Source organism: Petaurus breviceps, unplaced genomic scaffold, assembly GCF_028583685.1.
Source record: "Petaurus breviceps papuanus isolate PSGF00001 unplaced genomic scaffold, PetGlider_PUasm1.0 47, whole genome shotgun sequence".
NCBI classification, from domain to species: Eukaryota; Metazoa; Chordata; class Mammalia; order Diprotodontia; family Petauridae; genus Petaurus; species Petaurus breviceps.
The window spans coordinates 14,250,550-14,268,730 of NW_027186349.1; the positions used below are offsets into that span (position 1 = coordinate 14,250,550).

The 18,181-nt window shown below is 42.0% G+C and overlaps 1 pseudogene; it reads left to right on the forward strand.

Moving 5' to 3' along the window:
• LOC138171823 (heterogeneous nuclear ribonucleoprotein K pseudogene) overlaps positions 1-17,938 on the forward strand; it is a 152,783-nt pseudogene extending 134,845 nt beyond the window's left edge.
• Positions 17,939-18,181: the final 243 nt, after the last annotated feature.

Below are 18,181 nucleotides of genomic sequence, written 5' to 3' on the forward strand. Positions count from 1 at the left end.
GCTGGGTGGTTGCTGTGAGTGGGGAGAGGAGGACCTTTGCCTGAGGTAGCCTGTTCTGTTTTAAAGGCTTGAAAATGTGGGTGCTTTCTACTTTATCTACCTGTGCCAATGTCATAACTACTCTGATGGCTTTCACTTTCTGGTTTTGGGACTCAGTCTTTTGGTATCTTAATAAATTTTCTAGTTTATTTCCCCAAATGGCAAACCTGATGTATTTTGTGATGGATAATTATATCAGCATATTTGTAATCTCTATAGGCATTGTGAATATGGCATTGCTGATACAGATAATCAGCACTACAGACAGAAATAACTGGCCGTGTAACCTTGAGCAAGTTACTTAACCCTGATTGCTTAAAAATAAATAAATAAGTTGCTTTGATATTCTACAAAGGATTCATTTTGGCCTACACATGTTCCCTACTGACAAGGAGATCAATCATTAATTGATTACAGTGATTTCTAGGCTTCCTTTTCCTGATTTTTTTATGGCAAATTGGAATAATTAATAATCCGTACAAAATGGTCACAGTCCATTGATTAATACAGCAGCTCTTAACAAAACTGTTTTTGTTGTTGTTGTTGTGATTATTTTTATTGTAAGTGTTATTGTGGTTGCTTTTGTTAGCTATGGAACTCTTTGGTCATTTGGTAAAACCAATGAATGCTTCAGAATACTGTTGTTGTTTTTTTTTAATAATTAAACAAGTATGATAAATTTCAATTAGGGCTTATTGAAAATAAAGATATAAAATTTACTTTTCAAGTTCACAGAGATCTTGAAATATATTCAAAAATACCTTGGTGATGGAGGGGAGTGAAATCGTGAATCCCAGTTTAATAACCCAAGATTCATTTCATTTCCTGTTTTCCATTATCAATGGCTTCCTTGAATAGGTCATCTGAGAGATATTTTAATTGCTTTCTATGTATTACCATTTCCTCCGTAATTAGTTATTGATTTGACTAACTTATCTATGAAGCTAGTGGGCTCACCACATAAAGATACCTGATTTTAGAATGAGCTCCATATTAGAAGATAGTCAGTTCATTTTTTTAAATCAGATATTTTAATTGGTAATTGGTTCTTTCCATGTGAAGAATCTCCCAGCTTTTTTACTCTCTAAAGAAAGCAAATATTTTCATAGACACAAAACATATTTAAACAATATGACTTTGATATATTTCATTCATTGAACAGTTAGCCTATTTCCCAAATATTTTTCATTTTTGTCCCCAAACGTATTTTGTGTTGAAGACTCAGAATATTCAATGTCTGTTTAATTTTTTTTGTTTTGTTTTGTGTTCTTCATAGAAGACATTTTTATAAACATCCTTTGTAATAGATTTTGGCCCATAAGTCAAGTCATGAAAAATCAAGTTGAATTCACAAACATTTACTCAGTGTCTACAATGAATTGGGATTATCTTTATTGTGTATTTTTTTGTAAATGCTCATAGAGAGCACTGCAATACTATATGTTCAAGTGTTCTTTGTAATAAAATATACTGATTTATTTGTATATGTAATAAAATGTGCCCATTTTTTTCTAGGCTCTGTATGTATTTCTTGAAAATTGTGTCACAGACTTTGGGGAGAATACTTTTATTTTCCCAATTTTACAAAATTTAACATCATTTTAAATATCTTCCTGACTGTCAAATTGGTATCAATAGAAAATTGTTAAGTGAAAGATATACATCATATCTATAGCCTTAAAAACATTCCCCAATCCCTAAAAAAATATTCCTAGAATCCTGAGGGTAGATGTCCTAGCCAAACTTTTGAGATCCTGCCTATCTGGCAGTGGGAGTAGGATTTAGGAAGATAGCTCCAAATCCTGTGTGACATCAATGACAATTATTTCGATTGGGAATTATCCTATGTCTCTTATAAGATTGTAAGCTTAAAGTCAAAGGTAATACCTTGTAATGAAAATATTCTCTATATTCACCAACTCAGTGCCTTAAACAATATTGTTTGTTGTTGAAATCACTTAGTAATTTCACGAAGCTCATAGGACTTAAACTTGATAGTGACTTTCACACAAACAGTAAGTAGTAGAGGAAATGCATGGTGTGTTCAAGGAGGACTCTGGTGTGAGAGTTTTCTGAGCCCCTTTCAACTGGTATCTAATTCTCACTTGTGGCTCCAAGAAACTATATCATGCAGAGACCAGAATCCAGAAAGCCATCTTGGTAGATGTGCTAAACCAGGGTGAGAGTAGCCATGATATCTCAACCTTTCCAGTGAGTTAGGGGGATACCTACCCCAAGCATGTGAAGATTTCCCCTGGCAAAATGGATGAATGAAAGAAATTTATTCCAATAGCCATGCAGGTGACTGAAGCAGGCACTATGGAGTACTGAGATTTAGTCAGCCATCAAAGATGCCAAGATCATCCACTTCATACCACGTCATTACCAGGCATCCTAGTTATGTCTTGACACTGGACTTAAATGACTGGAAAAGTGAGTGAGGTTGATAACTTTCTGCAGTTCTGCCTCATTTAAATCCAATTGACTCTCAAGATATCACCACATGGTATCATTGATCCTTTTTGAAATGAAGGGTGTACAAAGAGCAGCAGGGGAAAAATTTGAACCTAAGTTCCATTAACCCAATTTCCTTGTTTTTATCTTCTTTACCAAGTAATGGGAATGTAAATTTAAAGATCTTCCCTGCCCCTAGGCTAAAGTGAACCTGGAGCCTGGGGTGGGAGGCTTGTTTTTCAGTAGATGCTTCTTGATTGGCCAGTGAGTCAATAAGGTTGTTACATTCTCTGAGCCAGGAGAAGGCTATATAAGCCCTGATGTGTAGCTTTGTTTTGGGGGCTCACTCTGAGAAGTGTTCTGTGATTTGATGTGGATTCTGGGAAGCTGTTGTCCAGAGCCATCCTGGCTTTGAAAAACCCAGATGTTGAAACCCAAATGTTGACTGGGTATGGATATAATGGTTGGACAGTTTGAAATCTCTCTACTAGATCTGTTTCTGTCTTGATAATTCTGCCTGTGCACTTTGAAGTTCAAGGTGCTGACCTTTTCCCCTGAACAAGGTAAACGATATATGTCTGACTGATTAAAGTAAGCTTGTTAACCCATTTTGAGTTGCTTTCCTTTATCAAAGCAGATCCAAGAACCTGTATGGGCAGCAAACCCTGAGGACGTGCTTAGGGTGCTTGCCGCTACATACCACAGAGTAAAACATCTGATTTACTTTTAAGTATAGTACATTTTTGCGGAATTAGAACAGTGACCAGATGAAATCATGAAAAAAGTGGGCAGAGCCAAAATGGAGGTGTAGAAATGGGACTTCTGCATGGCTCCTGCTTCCACCTACTCCAATTCATGTAAAAAAATTACTCTAAACAAACTTTGGAGCTATAGAACCCATGAAATGACAGAGAGAAGCTAACTTTCAGCTGAAGACAGCCCAGCATGGTAATAGGAAGGGGCCAGCTAAGCACTGTGGGAGCCAAGAGCAGCCACATGTGAGTCCATGATTTTATCCTCAGGGAGGCCTGACCAGCTTCTGGCTGGAGGGACTTCAGAACACAAGTAACTGTGGTGGTTTCCAGAATTATCAACCCAAAGAGACTGCGGACAAGGTGAGAGGTCAGTGCAGTGTGGGCTTTGGGAGCCAGGAGTCCAGTAGTGTGGTCCAGTCTCAGCTCCCTGGAGGGAAAAACAGCTGAGGCATGTCAGCCATGCAGCTGCTGCCATGTGGCTACTTCAGAGATCCTGGCCTACAGATTGTAGGGGACCAAGGGACCAGTCTGAGGGGTAATCTCTCTTGCTTTAACCTGCTTGGATCTAGATCACTGTCTAGGGTGGAGAACCTGGAGTGCATGACCAGTGTGCCAGAGCCTGTGAAGTCTCAAGAGAGGGCCCGCAGCTAATATCTCCAGCAGCTGAAAAACTCCAGTGATTTGGGAAAAAGGTCCCCTCTCTGGTAGCTGAGGTCTACTCTAGCATAAAGCTCAAAAGTCAAGTAATCGAGTGGCAACATGGGCAAGGAAATAAAGCACAGAAATCTAACTTTACACTTCTTTATGGGGACAAAAAGGAACAAAGCATGAACAGGAGGAAGACAACAAAGTCAGAACTCCCATACCAAAAGCTCCCAAGAAAAATATGAGCTTGTTACAGGACACAGAGGAGCTTGAGAAGGATTTTGAAAATCAGATAAGAGAAGTGGATGATAAATTGGGAAGAGAAGTGAGAATGATGCAAGAAAATTGTGAAAGGACAGACAACAAACTGAATAAAGGAAATACCACCTTAAAAAATAGAATAACTCAAATGGCAAAAGAGGCTAAAAAGCCAATGAGGAGAAGAATGACTTAAAAAGTCAAATTTTCCATATGGAAAAAAAATCTCAAAAGTTCACTGAAGAGAATCATTCTTTCAGAATTAGATTGCAGCAAATGGAAGCTAATGACTTTATGAAAAATCAAGATACTATTAAACAGATCCAAACAAATGAAAAAAAATAGAAGGCAATATGAATTACCTCATTGGAAAAACCACTGATCTGGAAAATAGATCCAGGAGAGATAATTTAAAAATTATTGGACTACTGAAAGTCATGATCAGAAAAAGAAGCAAGAAATCATCCTTCAAGAAATTCTCAAGGAAAATGTCCTCAATGTTTTAGAACCAGAGGGAAAAATAGAGGTTGAAAGAATCTACCAATCATCCCCTGGAAAAGATCCCAAAAAGAAAACTCCTAGGAATATTAAAGCCAGGTTCTGGAGTTCCCAGATCAAGGAGATAATATTACAAGGAGCCAGGAAGAAATAATTTGAATATTGTGGAAACATAATCAGGATAACACAGGATCTGGTAGCTTCTATACTGAGGGATTGAAGGGCTTGGAAAATGATATTCCAGAGGTCAAAGGAGATGCAATTAAAACCAAGAATCACCTACCCAGGGGTGGCTAGGTGGCGCAGTGAATAGAGCACCAGCCCTGGAGTCTGGAGGATCTGGGTTCAATTCTGGCCTCAGACACTTAACACAAAAACTTGGGCAAGTCACTTAACCCCAATTTCCCTACCTTCCCCTCCTCTAAAAAAAGCAAAAACAAAAGCTGCTTTTGGGGTGGCCATGTGGTACAGTGAATAAGAGCACCAACCCCAGAGTCGGGATGACCTAGGATCAAATCCGGGCTCTGATACTTAGCACCACACCCAGAAATAACTGGCCGTGTAACCTTGAGCAAGTTACTTAACCCCAATTGCTTAAAAAAAAAAGAATCTCCTACCCAGCAAAACTGAATACCATGCAGGGAGAGACAAAAAGAGAAGTGCCATTTAAAGTGACTATAGACATTATAAAATATTTGGGAATCTACCTGCCAAAACAAACCCAGGAACTGTATGAATACAATGACAAAACCCTTTTCACACAAATAAAATCAGATGTAACTAATTGGAAAAATATCAATTGCTCATTGCTGGGTCAAGCTAATGTAATAGAAATGGCAATTTTACGTAAACTAAATTACATATTTAGTGTCATACCAATCAATTTACCAAAAAAAAAAAAAAACTTTATATAATTAGAAAAAAATAGTAACAAAATTCATTTGGAAGAACAAAAGGTGCAAAATATCAAGGGATTTAATGAAAAGAAATGTTAGGGTTGGTGGCCTAGAAATACCAGATTTTAATCTGTATTATAAAGCAGCATAAAAACTACTTGTTACTGGCTGAGGAATAGAGCAGTGGATCAATGGAATAGATTGGGTACATGAGACTCAGCAGTCAATGACTAAAATAAACTACTCTGATAAACCCAAAGTCCCCAGGTTTTGGGATAAGAACTCACTATTTGACAAAAAGTGCAGGGAAAACTGGAATGCAGTATGCCAGAAACTGCGCATAGACCATTATCTAACACTGTATACCAAAATCATATCTAAATGGGTGCATGAACTTGGTATAAAGGCTGATACTGGAAGCAATCTGGGAAAGCAAGGAATAGTTTACCTGTCAGATTTTTGGAGAATATAAGACTTTATCACAAAACAAGAATTAAAGAACACTATAAAATGCAAAATGGATAACTCTGATTACATGAAACTGAAAAGCTTCTGTACAAACAAAGCCAATGTAACCAAGATTAAGAGGGAAGTGGGAAATTGGGAAAGAATTTTTACAGCCAATGTCTCAGATAAAGACCTCATTTCTAAAATATACAGAGAATTGAGTCAAATCTATAAGAATACAAGTCATTCTCCAATTGATAAATGGTCAAAGGATATGAACAGGCAATTGTCAGAGGAAGAAATTAAAGATATGTATAAGCATTTGGAAAAATGCTCTAAATCACTATCGATTAGAGGAATGCAAATCAAAACAACTCTGAGGTACCACATATCACTGGTTAGATTGGCTAAGATGACAAAGCAGTAATATGATAAATGCTGGAGAGGCTGTGGAAAAATTGGAACACTAATACATTGCTGGTGGAGTGGAGAACTTATCCAACCAGTCTGGAGAACAATCTGGAACTATGCACCAATAGGGATAAATAATTTCATATCCTTTGACCCAACAATACCACTTCTAGGGTTGTATCACAAAGAGATCATAGAAGCGGGAGGAAGACCCATATGTACAAAAATATTTATAGCAGCTGTTTTTGTGGTGGCAAAGAATTGGAAATTAAGGGGGTGCCCATCAGTTGGGTAATGGCTGAACAAGTGTGTGTACATGAATCTAATGGAGTGCTATTGCACCTTAAGAAATGAAGAGCTGACGGACTTTGTATCTACCTCGAGATGCTTATATGAACTGATGTTGAATGAGAAGAGCAGAAATGGTTAAAAAACAATTGTACACGATTACAGGTACAAGGTATGTGTGATGACCAACTATGATAGACCAGACACTTCTCAGAAGTGCAGGGCTGTAAGTAAACTCCAAAAGACTCATGATGGAGAGAGATTTCTACATTCAGAAAAAGAACTAAAAAGAACAGTGTTTGAATGCAGATTGAAGCAAATTACCTGCTCTCTTTTTCTTGTTTGGTTTTGTTTCCTCTTTCCCATTGTTCATTCCATCTTTGTCACCTGACCAATGTCTATTGTGAAAGTATCTGCAAATCCTAAACCTGATTGTATGCTGCCATGGAGGGTGGGGGGGAGTGGAGGGAGGGGTGTAATGTAATACCAAGCAAAGGCAACTTCCCAGGTTCAAAATACCAGCATAGGTGCTCTCTATTTTATTCAGTGACAAACCAAGAACAGAGAAGATCAAAACATGACATCATTCAAAATACAGCATTTACTAAGTGTGATTAAATAATCTCCAAGTACTACCCCACCCCAGGATCTTCCAATCATTCAATCAATTACAAAGTCTCTGTTCCAAATACTTCTCCACCCCTAGGCTATACCTTAATTAAGTCCACCACAAAGCCCCTCTTCTCAAATGGAGATTAGTTTCCAAACATAAGTAAAATACATTCATTTGTCAATCACAGAGCACAATAAGGTCAAAAGTTCCCCACCCCTGGATCACAATTGAATCTACTCCAGAGTTACATCAAGTTTAAACACAGCACTTAATACCCAAATGGAGCTCTTTTCTTCATCTTGACACGAGGCAAGTTCTCAGCAATCTTAGTTCCTGGGGAGACAAGGCTTAGCAAGGCCATAAGATACATTGCCAGTCCCTTCATGAATTTATCCTCTGTCTGTAGAACAGCCCTAGAACCCCTGAACACATTAGCAAAGCCCTCTCCCAGGATTTCTGTAAACATACAACAAGAAAATCCTTCTTCAGGGCTTCTGAACCAACAGAAAGGCTCCCAGACCCCTGCAACAACAGTACTGTCCCTCACCAGTGGACAGTATTCATTCTGTCTGCAGGACAGTCTCCAGACCCCTGCAACAACAGTACTGTCCCTCACCAGTAGACAGTATTCACTCTCTGTCTGCAGGACAGTCTCAGGCCTTCTTAACCAAATGCCAGGTTCCAGGACTTCTTCAACAGGACAGTCTTTCACTAGTGGACAAATCTGGCAAAATAACATCAAAACAGACAGACAAAGTACCAGCAAAACAGCCATGTCTCCTCAGTCCTTGGCAGCTCAGGGGGCAGGTCTCAAAAGTCCAGGGCAATTCAAAGCGGCCACCAGCAATCTCTTAGTCTCTCTCTCTCCACGAGGTGCTGCTTCCAAAAAGAACTTCCGCCTCTCTCTTGTCTCTCCAAATCTACATCACCAGCTCCTCCCACTTCAGGACTTTCTTTTCACATCAACAAGCCCATCCCACAGGTGGGATTAACAAACTCTGGGTTTAATACAATCAATTTGAAAACCAAGCCAATACAGGGGAATCTTTAATTGCCATTACTATCACAAGGGGAAGAAAATTTGAAACTCAAAAGAACTGGGGAACTGAATCTTGTAAACTCAAAATAAACAAACAAATTAATAAAGACCAAAAAAATTGAGTAATATGTTTTAGGGGGAAATATGGTCATTCAATAAAATAGAGGACTTTCCAGCATTCTTGATGAAAAAAAAAGAGTCGAATAGAAAATTTGACATTCAGATACAAGAAGGAAGTGAAGCATGAGAAGGTAAACAGGGAAAAGAAATCATAAGGAACTTATCAAAGTTGAAATATTTACATTCCTACATGTAAAAAAAATGATAATTGTAACTTACAAAACTTTTCTCAGTATGAGAGTATTTGGAGGGAATAGAAATGTGTGTGTTTATATATGTGTGTATGTATGTATATATGTATGTGTACCTATATAACTTCATATATATATATGTCTATATAGGAGCATATGATGACATATGTGTTTGTGTATATATGTGTACAGGTATACAGAGATAGAGGGCATAGGACCAATTAAATAGTAAGGGATGATATTTAAAAGGTGAAATTAAGAGGTGAGAGAGGAATATAATGAGAGGATATGGGGAGAGACAGAATGGTCTGATTATAGATATAGAAGAGGCAAGGGAAAACTGTTACAATGGAGGGGAAGAATAGGAAGCAAAAGGGAATGAGTCAACCTTACTGTCATTGAATTTGGTTTAGGGAGGGAATGACATACATACTAATTTTGCTACCTTGACCTACACAACAGTAGTGGGGAAGGGATGAGGGGGGATGATAGAGGGGAAGGCACGTTGAGGGGGGTGAGCATACATATTAATTTTGCTACCTTGCCCTACAGGACAGTAGGAGGGAAGGGGATGAGAGGGGGGATGACAGAGGGGAGGGCACATTGAGGGAGGTGAGGGTAGTTAGAAGCACACCCTTTTGAAAAAGGACAGGGTCAAAGTGGAGAATAGAACAAGTAGGGGGTGGGATAGAATGGAGGTAAATGTAGTCAGTCTTTCACAATATATCCACTATGGAAATGTTTTGCATAGCTACACATGTACAACCTATATTGAATTGTTTATTTTCCCAGTAAGAGTAGGTGATGAAGGAGGAAAGAAATGAATCTGGAATTTAAAGTTTTAAAATCAAAGGTTTAAAAGATATATAATTATTATTGTTATTATTATTGTTATTATTATTATTATTATTTTACATGCAACTGGGAAGTAAGCTATACAGACACTGGGGCATAGAGATCCACCATGCCCTACTGGAAAGTTGGAGAGGGGACGGGGGAAGATAGAGGAGAGAGCAGATTGGGGGAAGGGATATTCAGTTGGATCACTGTTTTGGGGTGTGTAAGGGTTATTGGATTTAAAGATCTTCCATGTCCCATTGGACTTGCTGACATAGCAGGAAGGGGCGGAGCAAGAGAAAGTGGAGGCCAAGCTAGAGTTCCTGCAGTGGCTAGCAGTGGCAGCGATGGAGGCAGCAGCAGCAGAGGCAGAGGCAGTGGCGGTGGCAGCACGAAGCCCTTTTTGAGTCAGCCAGAATTTCTGCTAAGGACTCCTGCTGGGGACTGCCAGGGGCCGGAGCTGCTGGGAGCGTGCTTCCTGGACGCTGGGTGGTTGCTGTGAGTGGGGAGAGGAGGACCTTTGCCTGAGGTAGCCTGTTCTGTTTTAAAGGCTTGAGAATGTGGGTGTTTTCTACTTTATCTACCTGTGCCAAGTTCATAACTAATCTGATGACTTTCACTTTCTGGTTTTGGGACTCAGTCTTTTGGTATTCTAATAAATTTTCTAGCTTATTCTCCTATATAGCAAGCCTGATGTATTTTGTGATGGATAATTATATCAGCATATCTGTAATTTCCATAGGCATTGTGAATATGGCATTGCTGATACAGGGTGGTTGGTAGGGGGGAAATGGGGAGAAAATTTGTAACTTCAAATCTTGTGGAAATGAATGATGTAAACTAAAAATAAATATAAAATTTAATTAAAAAATAAATAAAATATTAAAAAAAAACAAAAGAAAATGTTGAATTGGAAGTGAGAGGATCTGGATCCTGATTCTTTCACTTACTACCCCTGTAAACATGGTCAAATCATTTCATTTCTGAGATTCAGCTTCCTCATTTATAAAACGAGGGAGTTGTACTAGGTAACCTCTTAGCTCTCTTCCACATCCAAATATATGAGTGAATGCAGCTTTTCCTAGACATTTTATTCTTCTCCCCTTTACCTTAACCTCTGCAAGAAAAAAAAAAACAAAGAAAATTGAAGGTCAAGTAATGGGTGTAAGTGCAGATTCAGAACAAGTGAGTATAATTGAAGTTTATATTTAGGAAGACAACTCTGATATGGCCAATCATCACAGATATCCAGCTATGTATAAAACATTTTCATTACTAAGTAGGAAAATGAGCTAATATATTTTTCAAAGATTTTTTTCAAAGACTTTTTAGCAAAAACATTTTGAAATGAAAAATATTTTCATTTGTCTATAAATTTCAATCAAGTGTATTACTAGAATTTTGTTCTAAATTGTATCATGTTTACATCTGCCACCATCAATTAAATTTATCCTTCAAATTTCTCAAGTTCAGTCATGAATAGAGTGTTGAACCTGGAGTGAAGATGAGCTGAGCTCAAATTCAGCCGCAGAAACTTACTAGCCATAAGAGATACAGTGGATTTCATATTAGCCAAACTGGGCATTTTCAAAAGGCTACATTGTTTTACATACATTTTCAGACTCTTTTTTTTAATGCCAGTCCTATCACATTTCATCCCCCTTACACATGTTTGTGAAGTGGACAACCAGGCAGAAACAGGACAGCAATGCCAATTACAATTTGATAGGAGTGTTTATTTAGCCGGCGTCTGCCTCCCTAATAAGGAGGATAGCCCCGAGATTTATGCAAGGTACATTTTTATAGAATAATATGTTGTTAACAATGAAATATGCATTTCTAGTGAAGCCTTGATTACCTAGCAAAAACAAGAACAGACTTGTATCTGGGATACAAGAACAGGCTTTTATCTGGGGTATGTTTTCTAGTATAGGTGAAAAGTTCCCTCACTATTATGGTCTATCAAGTGGTTTCCAGAGACCCTGGTAGGTAGGGGCCCCTTCTGGCAGGTTTAGGGGCCTTTGGTGTATAATTTCTGATGGGCACTTCAGTCCCCCCTTTTTCTTAATCCTGGTTGAAACTCGGACTCAACTGAGTTCAGGGGAACATAAGTAGTGCAGAGGGCAAACAAATTGACAGCCTGGATTCTTTTTCTAACATAGGTGGACAGACAATTTATGAGACACAGGGCCAGTAACAACCCCAGTAGTAACAGACCAAGTGGTCCTGTAAGGGAGCTTACAAGGGACGTGAACCAGGGGGACTAATTAAAAAGGGATTGGTACCAAGACATGGACTGTTGGTGGTGAGCCTCTCTGTGGGCCAAACTTTGGTGCACAGTAGCCAAATATTCCCGGAGTACCCTGGAATGGTTGGCGTAGAAGCAACAAGTTTTCCCAAGGGCCATATAAAGGTAAAGATCCCCTTATTTGAGAAATAGGAGGTCCAAACCCCTGTGATTCTAGAAGACTACTTCGGCCAGAGAATCTAGGGCGGTCTCCAGATAGGAGATCTGGTTCTCCAAGTCTCAGATATCCGTGTCGATCTGGGAGGTTAGGGCCTTAAAATGATTGTTCCCTTGTACTAAGGCTGTGGTGCCCACCGCTGCCGATCCTGCTATACCAAGGCCAACTAGGATAGGGACTAAAATGGGGGCAGATCTTTTATAACCTGCTTGCAACCTAAAATGCTCTCGAGCCCCTTTTTATTAGTAAATATATACCTGTGGGAGGACATGAACTAAAATACAGAATTCAGGGGAGTTTCCAGCAAAGAGGCGTTCCTGTATAAAAGCAGTCAGGCCCAGGGTACAGGCAAACCAAGTGTTTTTAGAGGCTAGAAAAATATTTGGAGGGGATTCCTGGTCTATGGTAACCTCGACCACCCAGATGCAGAGGTCCCTGTAAGGTGACTGCTGGAGGGCCAAGCCACTACATTCAACACACCAGGATGGTCCCTGCACATCCCCTAATGTGAGATTGGGCGAGCCAAGGTTGCAGCAGTCAGGAAGGTCGACACTGATAAGTGTGGGTGTCTAAATCTGGATTTCATGATCAGTTGAACCCCACATAGAATTTAAAGAGAGCCCTGCAAAATAAGGAGGGTCAGGGTTCAAGCAAAACCAGCAGTCAGAAGTTAAGCTTGGGTCAGAGGAGTTCAGGATGAAGAAGACTGCATCAAGAATATGAAGGTGTGTGTAGCAGCAAGCACCCCAAGCATGTCCTCAGGGTTTGCTGCCCATACAGGTTCTTGGATCTGCTTTGATAAAGGAAAGCAACTCAAAATGGGTTAACAAGCTTACTTTAATCAGTCAGACATATATCATTTACCTTGTTCAGGGGAAAAAGGTCAGCACCCCAAACTTCAAAATATACAGACAGAATTATCAAGACATTAACAGATCAAGCAGACAGCTTTCCAAACTGTCCAACCATTACATCTATACCCAGTCAACATCTGGGTTTTTCAAAGCTGGGGCGGGGGTAGAGGTGGGGGGGCTCTAGACAATGGCTTTTCAGAATACAGATCAAATCACAGAACACTTCTCAAAGTGAGCCCCCAAAACAAAGCCTCACATCAGGGCTTATATAGCCTTCCCCTGGCTCATAGAATGTAACAACCTTATTGACCCACTGGCCAATCAAAAAGTATGTACTGAAAAACAAGCCTCCCACCCCAGGCTTCAGGTGCACTTTAGCCTAGGGGCAGGGAAGATCTTTAAAATTTACATTCTCATTACATTCGTCCCCAAGATCTTTCATGCCCATAGCATAGACAATTTACTTTTGAATTAGCACTAAACATCTCTTAGGTCACATTTTCAAAGTACAGAACTAAAGTTACCAAAGTGGCCACTGGGCCTTAAACAAACACAAAGTACATTGCATTATAACCTCAATTCAAAACAAGAGTTCAAATAAAGTTCTCTGGGGGAAGGGGGAGGGGTATCCTTCCCCTCACACAGCTCCAGCCCCTGCCTCCAAGCACAGAGAGGGGGCTGGGCAACAAAACCAACAAGGTGGGGGCCCTGGGGATCCAAGGCACTTCATCCCACCCACCATAGTCACAAGTCCATCCTCCCCCAGGGTCCCAAACTGTGGGATGCAGCAAGGAAACACATTCAGTGCCCCTGCTTTGCTGCTCAGTTCTTATCTTTTCCTGTGGCTGAATTCTGAACTCCTGGGTTCCTTCTCCTCCCGCAGGCGGCAGCCGCTCCTGGCTTCTGCCCAGGTCCCGATGCAGGCAGCTCACCATTCCAGCTCTCAGCTCAGCGAAGTCTGCATGCAGGCCATTCTTCTCTCCTGGTCCATGGCTCCACAGAGTCACAGCTACCACAACTGGGAAACAAATGATTATCCCAGCCCCCATACTTTCCTTTTACTTTGCAGATCCTGTTCTTGATGCCATTTTGCAGCAGCAAGCACCCCAAGCACGTCCTCAGGGTTTGCTGCCCATACAGGTTCTTGGATCTGCTTTGATAAAGGAAAGCAACTCAAAATGGGTTAACAAGCTTACTTTAATCAGTCAGACATGCACTTTAGCCTAGGGGCAGGGAAGATCTTTAAAATTTACATTCTTATTACAGTGTGAGAGGGGAGTCTTAACCTGGGGTCTACCAAAGTGTTGCCAGAGTCTACAGGAGTTATGGTAATGGTTGAAACCAGAGGCCCATCTGGGGTTTGATCGCCACCAGGAGGTGGGTTGAGGATTGGGTCGGGACCAATGGGAGCAAGATCCCTTGGCACCCGAGTGTGTTGAACAGTGAACAAAACCCCAGGGTCCCTTCCTGTGACATAGAACCTGATTCCCCAAGTTCTCCCAGTTTTCCAATCCTTTTTGGTCCAATCCAAAATCCTAATGACAACTGGGTTACATGACTTAAAGGTACTACAACAACCTTGGTACCCCTTCAGCCTGTGAAATGAAATGTAGTGGTCCCAGCTGCCACTGGAGACCAAGTCAGCAATGTTTACAAAATCCCAATTGGCACAGTGGTATTCCCCTGTCCTCCACAATCAGGGGACCCATCCTCAGGGCAGACATATGACTGGGTGAAATAAAGGCTGCTCTCACCTCCTGCATCTCCCAGTTACCCCAGAATACATGCCTGTGTAGGGAAACATCATAAACCTAGGGCCAAGCAGGGCACAGAAATCAAAGAAGAGGGTGGGCTGCCCATAAATTTCATTTGCAATCAGAATTCCATCAACTTTCTTAATAAGAGCCCAAGAATGCAAGGTGGGAGCATTGGGGTTAGAGTCAACTAAAGGCAGAATCACTAGAAGCAGGAGCATCATGACAGTCTCTTAATCTTCAGTCATAAGTCACAGGCTGGCTCTGTTACCCACAATTTTGGTGGGTTGGGAAGAGCTGTCACCTTGATTTGTGAGTGGTGGATCCAGGCCTTTCTTCTGGCCATGTTAACAGCAGATGGGTTAGACAATATTACCTGGTGTGGGCATGTCCAACAGGAGTCAAGTGAGGAGCTGCGGTAGAGCTTGCAGGTGAGCACCCAATCTCCGATGTTCATCAGATGTACAGGATTCCGGGGTGGTGATTGAGAAGAGGCCTGGTACACCACTCGGACTGCATCTTGGATGTCTTGAAGAGACTGGAGGGACTTGAAAAGGTAATCATTAGAAATGTCATACATAACAGTATCTGCGCCTGAGGTAAAATAGGAAGGGGGGCACTGAACAGAATCTCAAAAGGGGATAGAAAGAGTAAGGTGGGGGTGGGGGTACACCTTGCACACAGCAGGGTAAAAGAAAGGAGGCTCACCCACACCCAAGTTTCACCAGTTTTAGTTTGGAGCTTAGAAATATGCTCCTTCAAGGTCCTATTCATCCTTTCTACCTGCCAGGAGCTTTGGGGCTGGTAAGTGCAATGAAGGTGCCACTGGTATCCCAGAGCCTTAGAGAAGGACTGAGTTATTTGAGGGACAAAAAGTGGGCCATTATCTGAGCCAATAGAGTGAGGCAGGCCAAAACTGGGGATGATGTCTGTTAACAGTTTCTTTGCCACCACTAGTGCCGTTTCTGTTTTACTGGGATAGCCTCAACCCAGCCTGAAAAGGTGTCTAGAAACACCAGCAGAAACCTGTATCCCCCGAATAGGCTTTCCATATCAGTGAAGTCAACTTCCCAATGTTCTACAGGTGCTAGTCCCCAAGGATGAAAGGCTGGGACAGTTGGGGTTTTTCCCGTGTTGATTTTGGCACAAGGAAGGCACCTGGGGAGAAAAAGAATCTTGCCAGTAGTTCATAGAGTCGAGTACCTCCTAGGTGTGTTAGTGAGTGCATTTTAGAAATGAAAGGATAGACAAGTGAGCAGGGCAAAATAATAAGGCTGTCCGTGGTTTTTCTCCATCCTGACTTTTCTTCCTCTCCAGGGGGTCTGTGGCGTGATAGCATGGCGTGGGGGCAAGCAGTGTTTCTCCTTGAATGGCTGTCCCTAGGACCAGGAGATCTGGTGTGTGTGCTCCATAGCCTCTTTCCTTGTGGCCTGGCCCGATCAGCTGCTGCATTGCCCAGAGACAATGCATCCCCCCCTTTTGATGTGCATGCATATGAATCATGGCAACCTCTTTAGGGAGCCAGATTGCATCCAGCAGTTGCTGGATATGTTCTCTGTTTCTTACCTCTTTTCCTCCTGATGTCAGCAAACCTGTTTGCTGATAGATATAGCCATGAACATGGACAGTAGCAAAGGCCTAGCGGCTGTCAGTATAAATATTGACTCTCTTTCCCTCTGCTAGCTGCAAGGCTGCTGTGAGGGCAATCAACTCAGCCTGATGTGCTGACATACCAGGTGGCAAGGTCTCAGTCCAGAGAGTTGGGCAGGGGGGGATACCATTGCCATACTGGCCTTACGCTGTCCATCAACAACAAAAGTGGTGCCATCAGTAAAAAGCACAAGATCTGGGTTCGGTAGGGCCACATCAAGTAGACCAGGGTGGGAGGTGTGCAAGGTCGAGACTCATGTATAGGAGTAATGGAGGACCCATCAGGCAAGAGAGTAGCCGAGTTGACAGTGGTTGGGGGAGAAAAGGAGATTCGTGAAGCATTTAAGGAGTTCCTGGTAGTGAGTCAACCGGGCATTCAAAATCCATGTTGTGGGGGGTGAATGGCAGAGCTGTTCCAGGTTATGTTCGGCTGAGATAGAGAGAGGCTGGCCAAAAGTAAGTTTAAAGACTTCTTTGACAAGAAGCACAACCACTGACACTGTCCGCCGACAGAGAGGCTAGCCGGTTGCAATGACATCAAACTGCTTGGACAGATAGGCAATGGGATGATCCCATGGTCCTAGTCTCTGGGTGAGGACAAATTTTGCCACTCCCTGCTTCTCAGCCACAAAAATGTTTAAAAGGCTTTGCTAGATCTGGGAGGGCTAATGCAGGCGGGGAAGTCAAAGCCTGCTTCAGGGCATGAAATGCCACCTTCTGTGCCAGGCCCAAAACAGGGAATCCTCATTAACTGAGACTGCGGCATAAAGGGGTTTAGCCAGCTTGGAGAACCCCAGAATCCAGAGCCGACAATACCTGGCCACCCCCAAAATTTCCCTCAGTTGTCGCCTAGAGGTAGGAACAGGAGTGGAGAGTAGTCCTGAAACTTACTCTCAGGATAGAAACCTGAGACCCTCACAGACAGTGAATCCCAGATATATAACAGATTGCAAATATAACTGCACTTTCTTACCTTACACCCAGTACCCCGACCTTTCCAGAAGCCGCAGAAGATCAAGAGTTCCTTCCTCACATCGTTGTCACAAGGGGGAGGCAAGCAGAAGGTCATCGACATACTGTAGCAGGGCAAGGTTGGGGGCACTTGGGTGAAAGGCTTGCAGGTGGCGGGAAAGTGAAGGCTTTGGATCTACAAAAGAGATGGTGGCTTGGAGCTTATGCAGGAGATCCTGTCCCAGAAGAGGGTATGGACGGTCAGGTATGACCAAAAATGAGTGGGGTCATGGTGCCACATCCCAAGTCTACAGTGTGGGCAGTTGTATAGGGCGCTGTCTTTGCCCCCACTGTGGCCCCTTGCACTAAGAGTTTTGATTTTGAAAAGGGTCCCAGAGGATTTTGTAAAACAGAAGCAGAAGCACCCTTGTCAACCAGGAAGGACACAGGCTGACCCCCAATTTTTAATAAAACACTTGGCTCCCGGGGGTCAAGCCAGATAGAAATTTGGGAGCCCAGGCCCCCTATTCAGTTTGCAAGGGGAGGACTGGATTCAGATTATGGGATGGACAGGCATTTTTCCAGTGGCCCTTCTGTTTGCAGTAGGCACACTGATCCTGTTCCAGTGGTTGCCGATAAAATAGTCAACGACTGCCCTCATCCTTTCCATGGGGGATGTAGTTCAGCAGACGGTGGGGCCCCTTGTCCTGGGAAAGGAAAGTGCCATTTCAGCCAAAACTGCCACCACTGCCCTTGCCATGCGTTTGTTCTGAGTATCTTGGGGTTCATCCTGATTATTCTAAACTTTCTGGGCAATTTCAAGCAGCTCTGTGAGGCTTTTTCCTTCAAAGCCATCTAGTTTTTGTAGTTTCTTTCCAATATCTGGTACAGATTGGCCAACAAAATTAACCATCACAGCTCTCCTATTATTAGGGTAGTGGGGGTGAATGGGGCAGTATGTGAGGTAGGCTTCCATAAGTCATTCTAAGAAAGCTGCTGGTGTCCCCTCTCTTCCT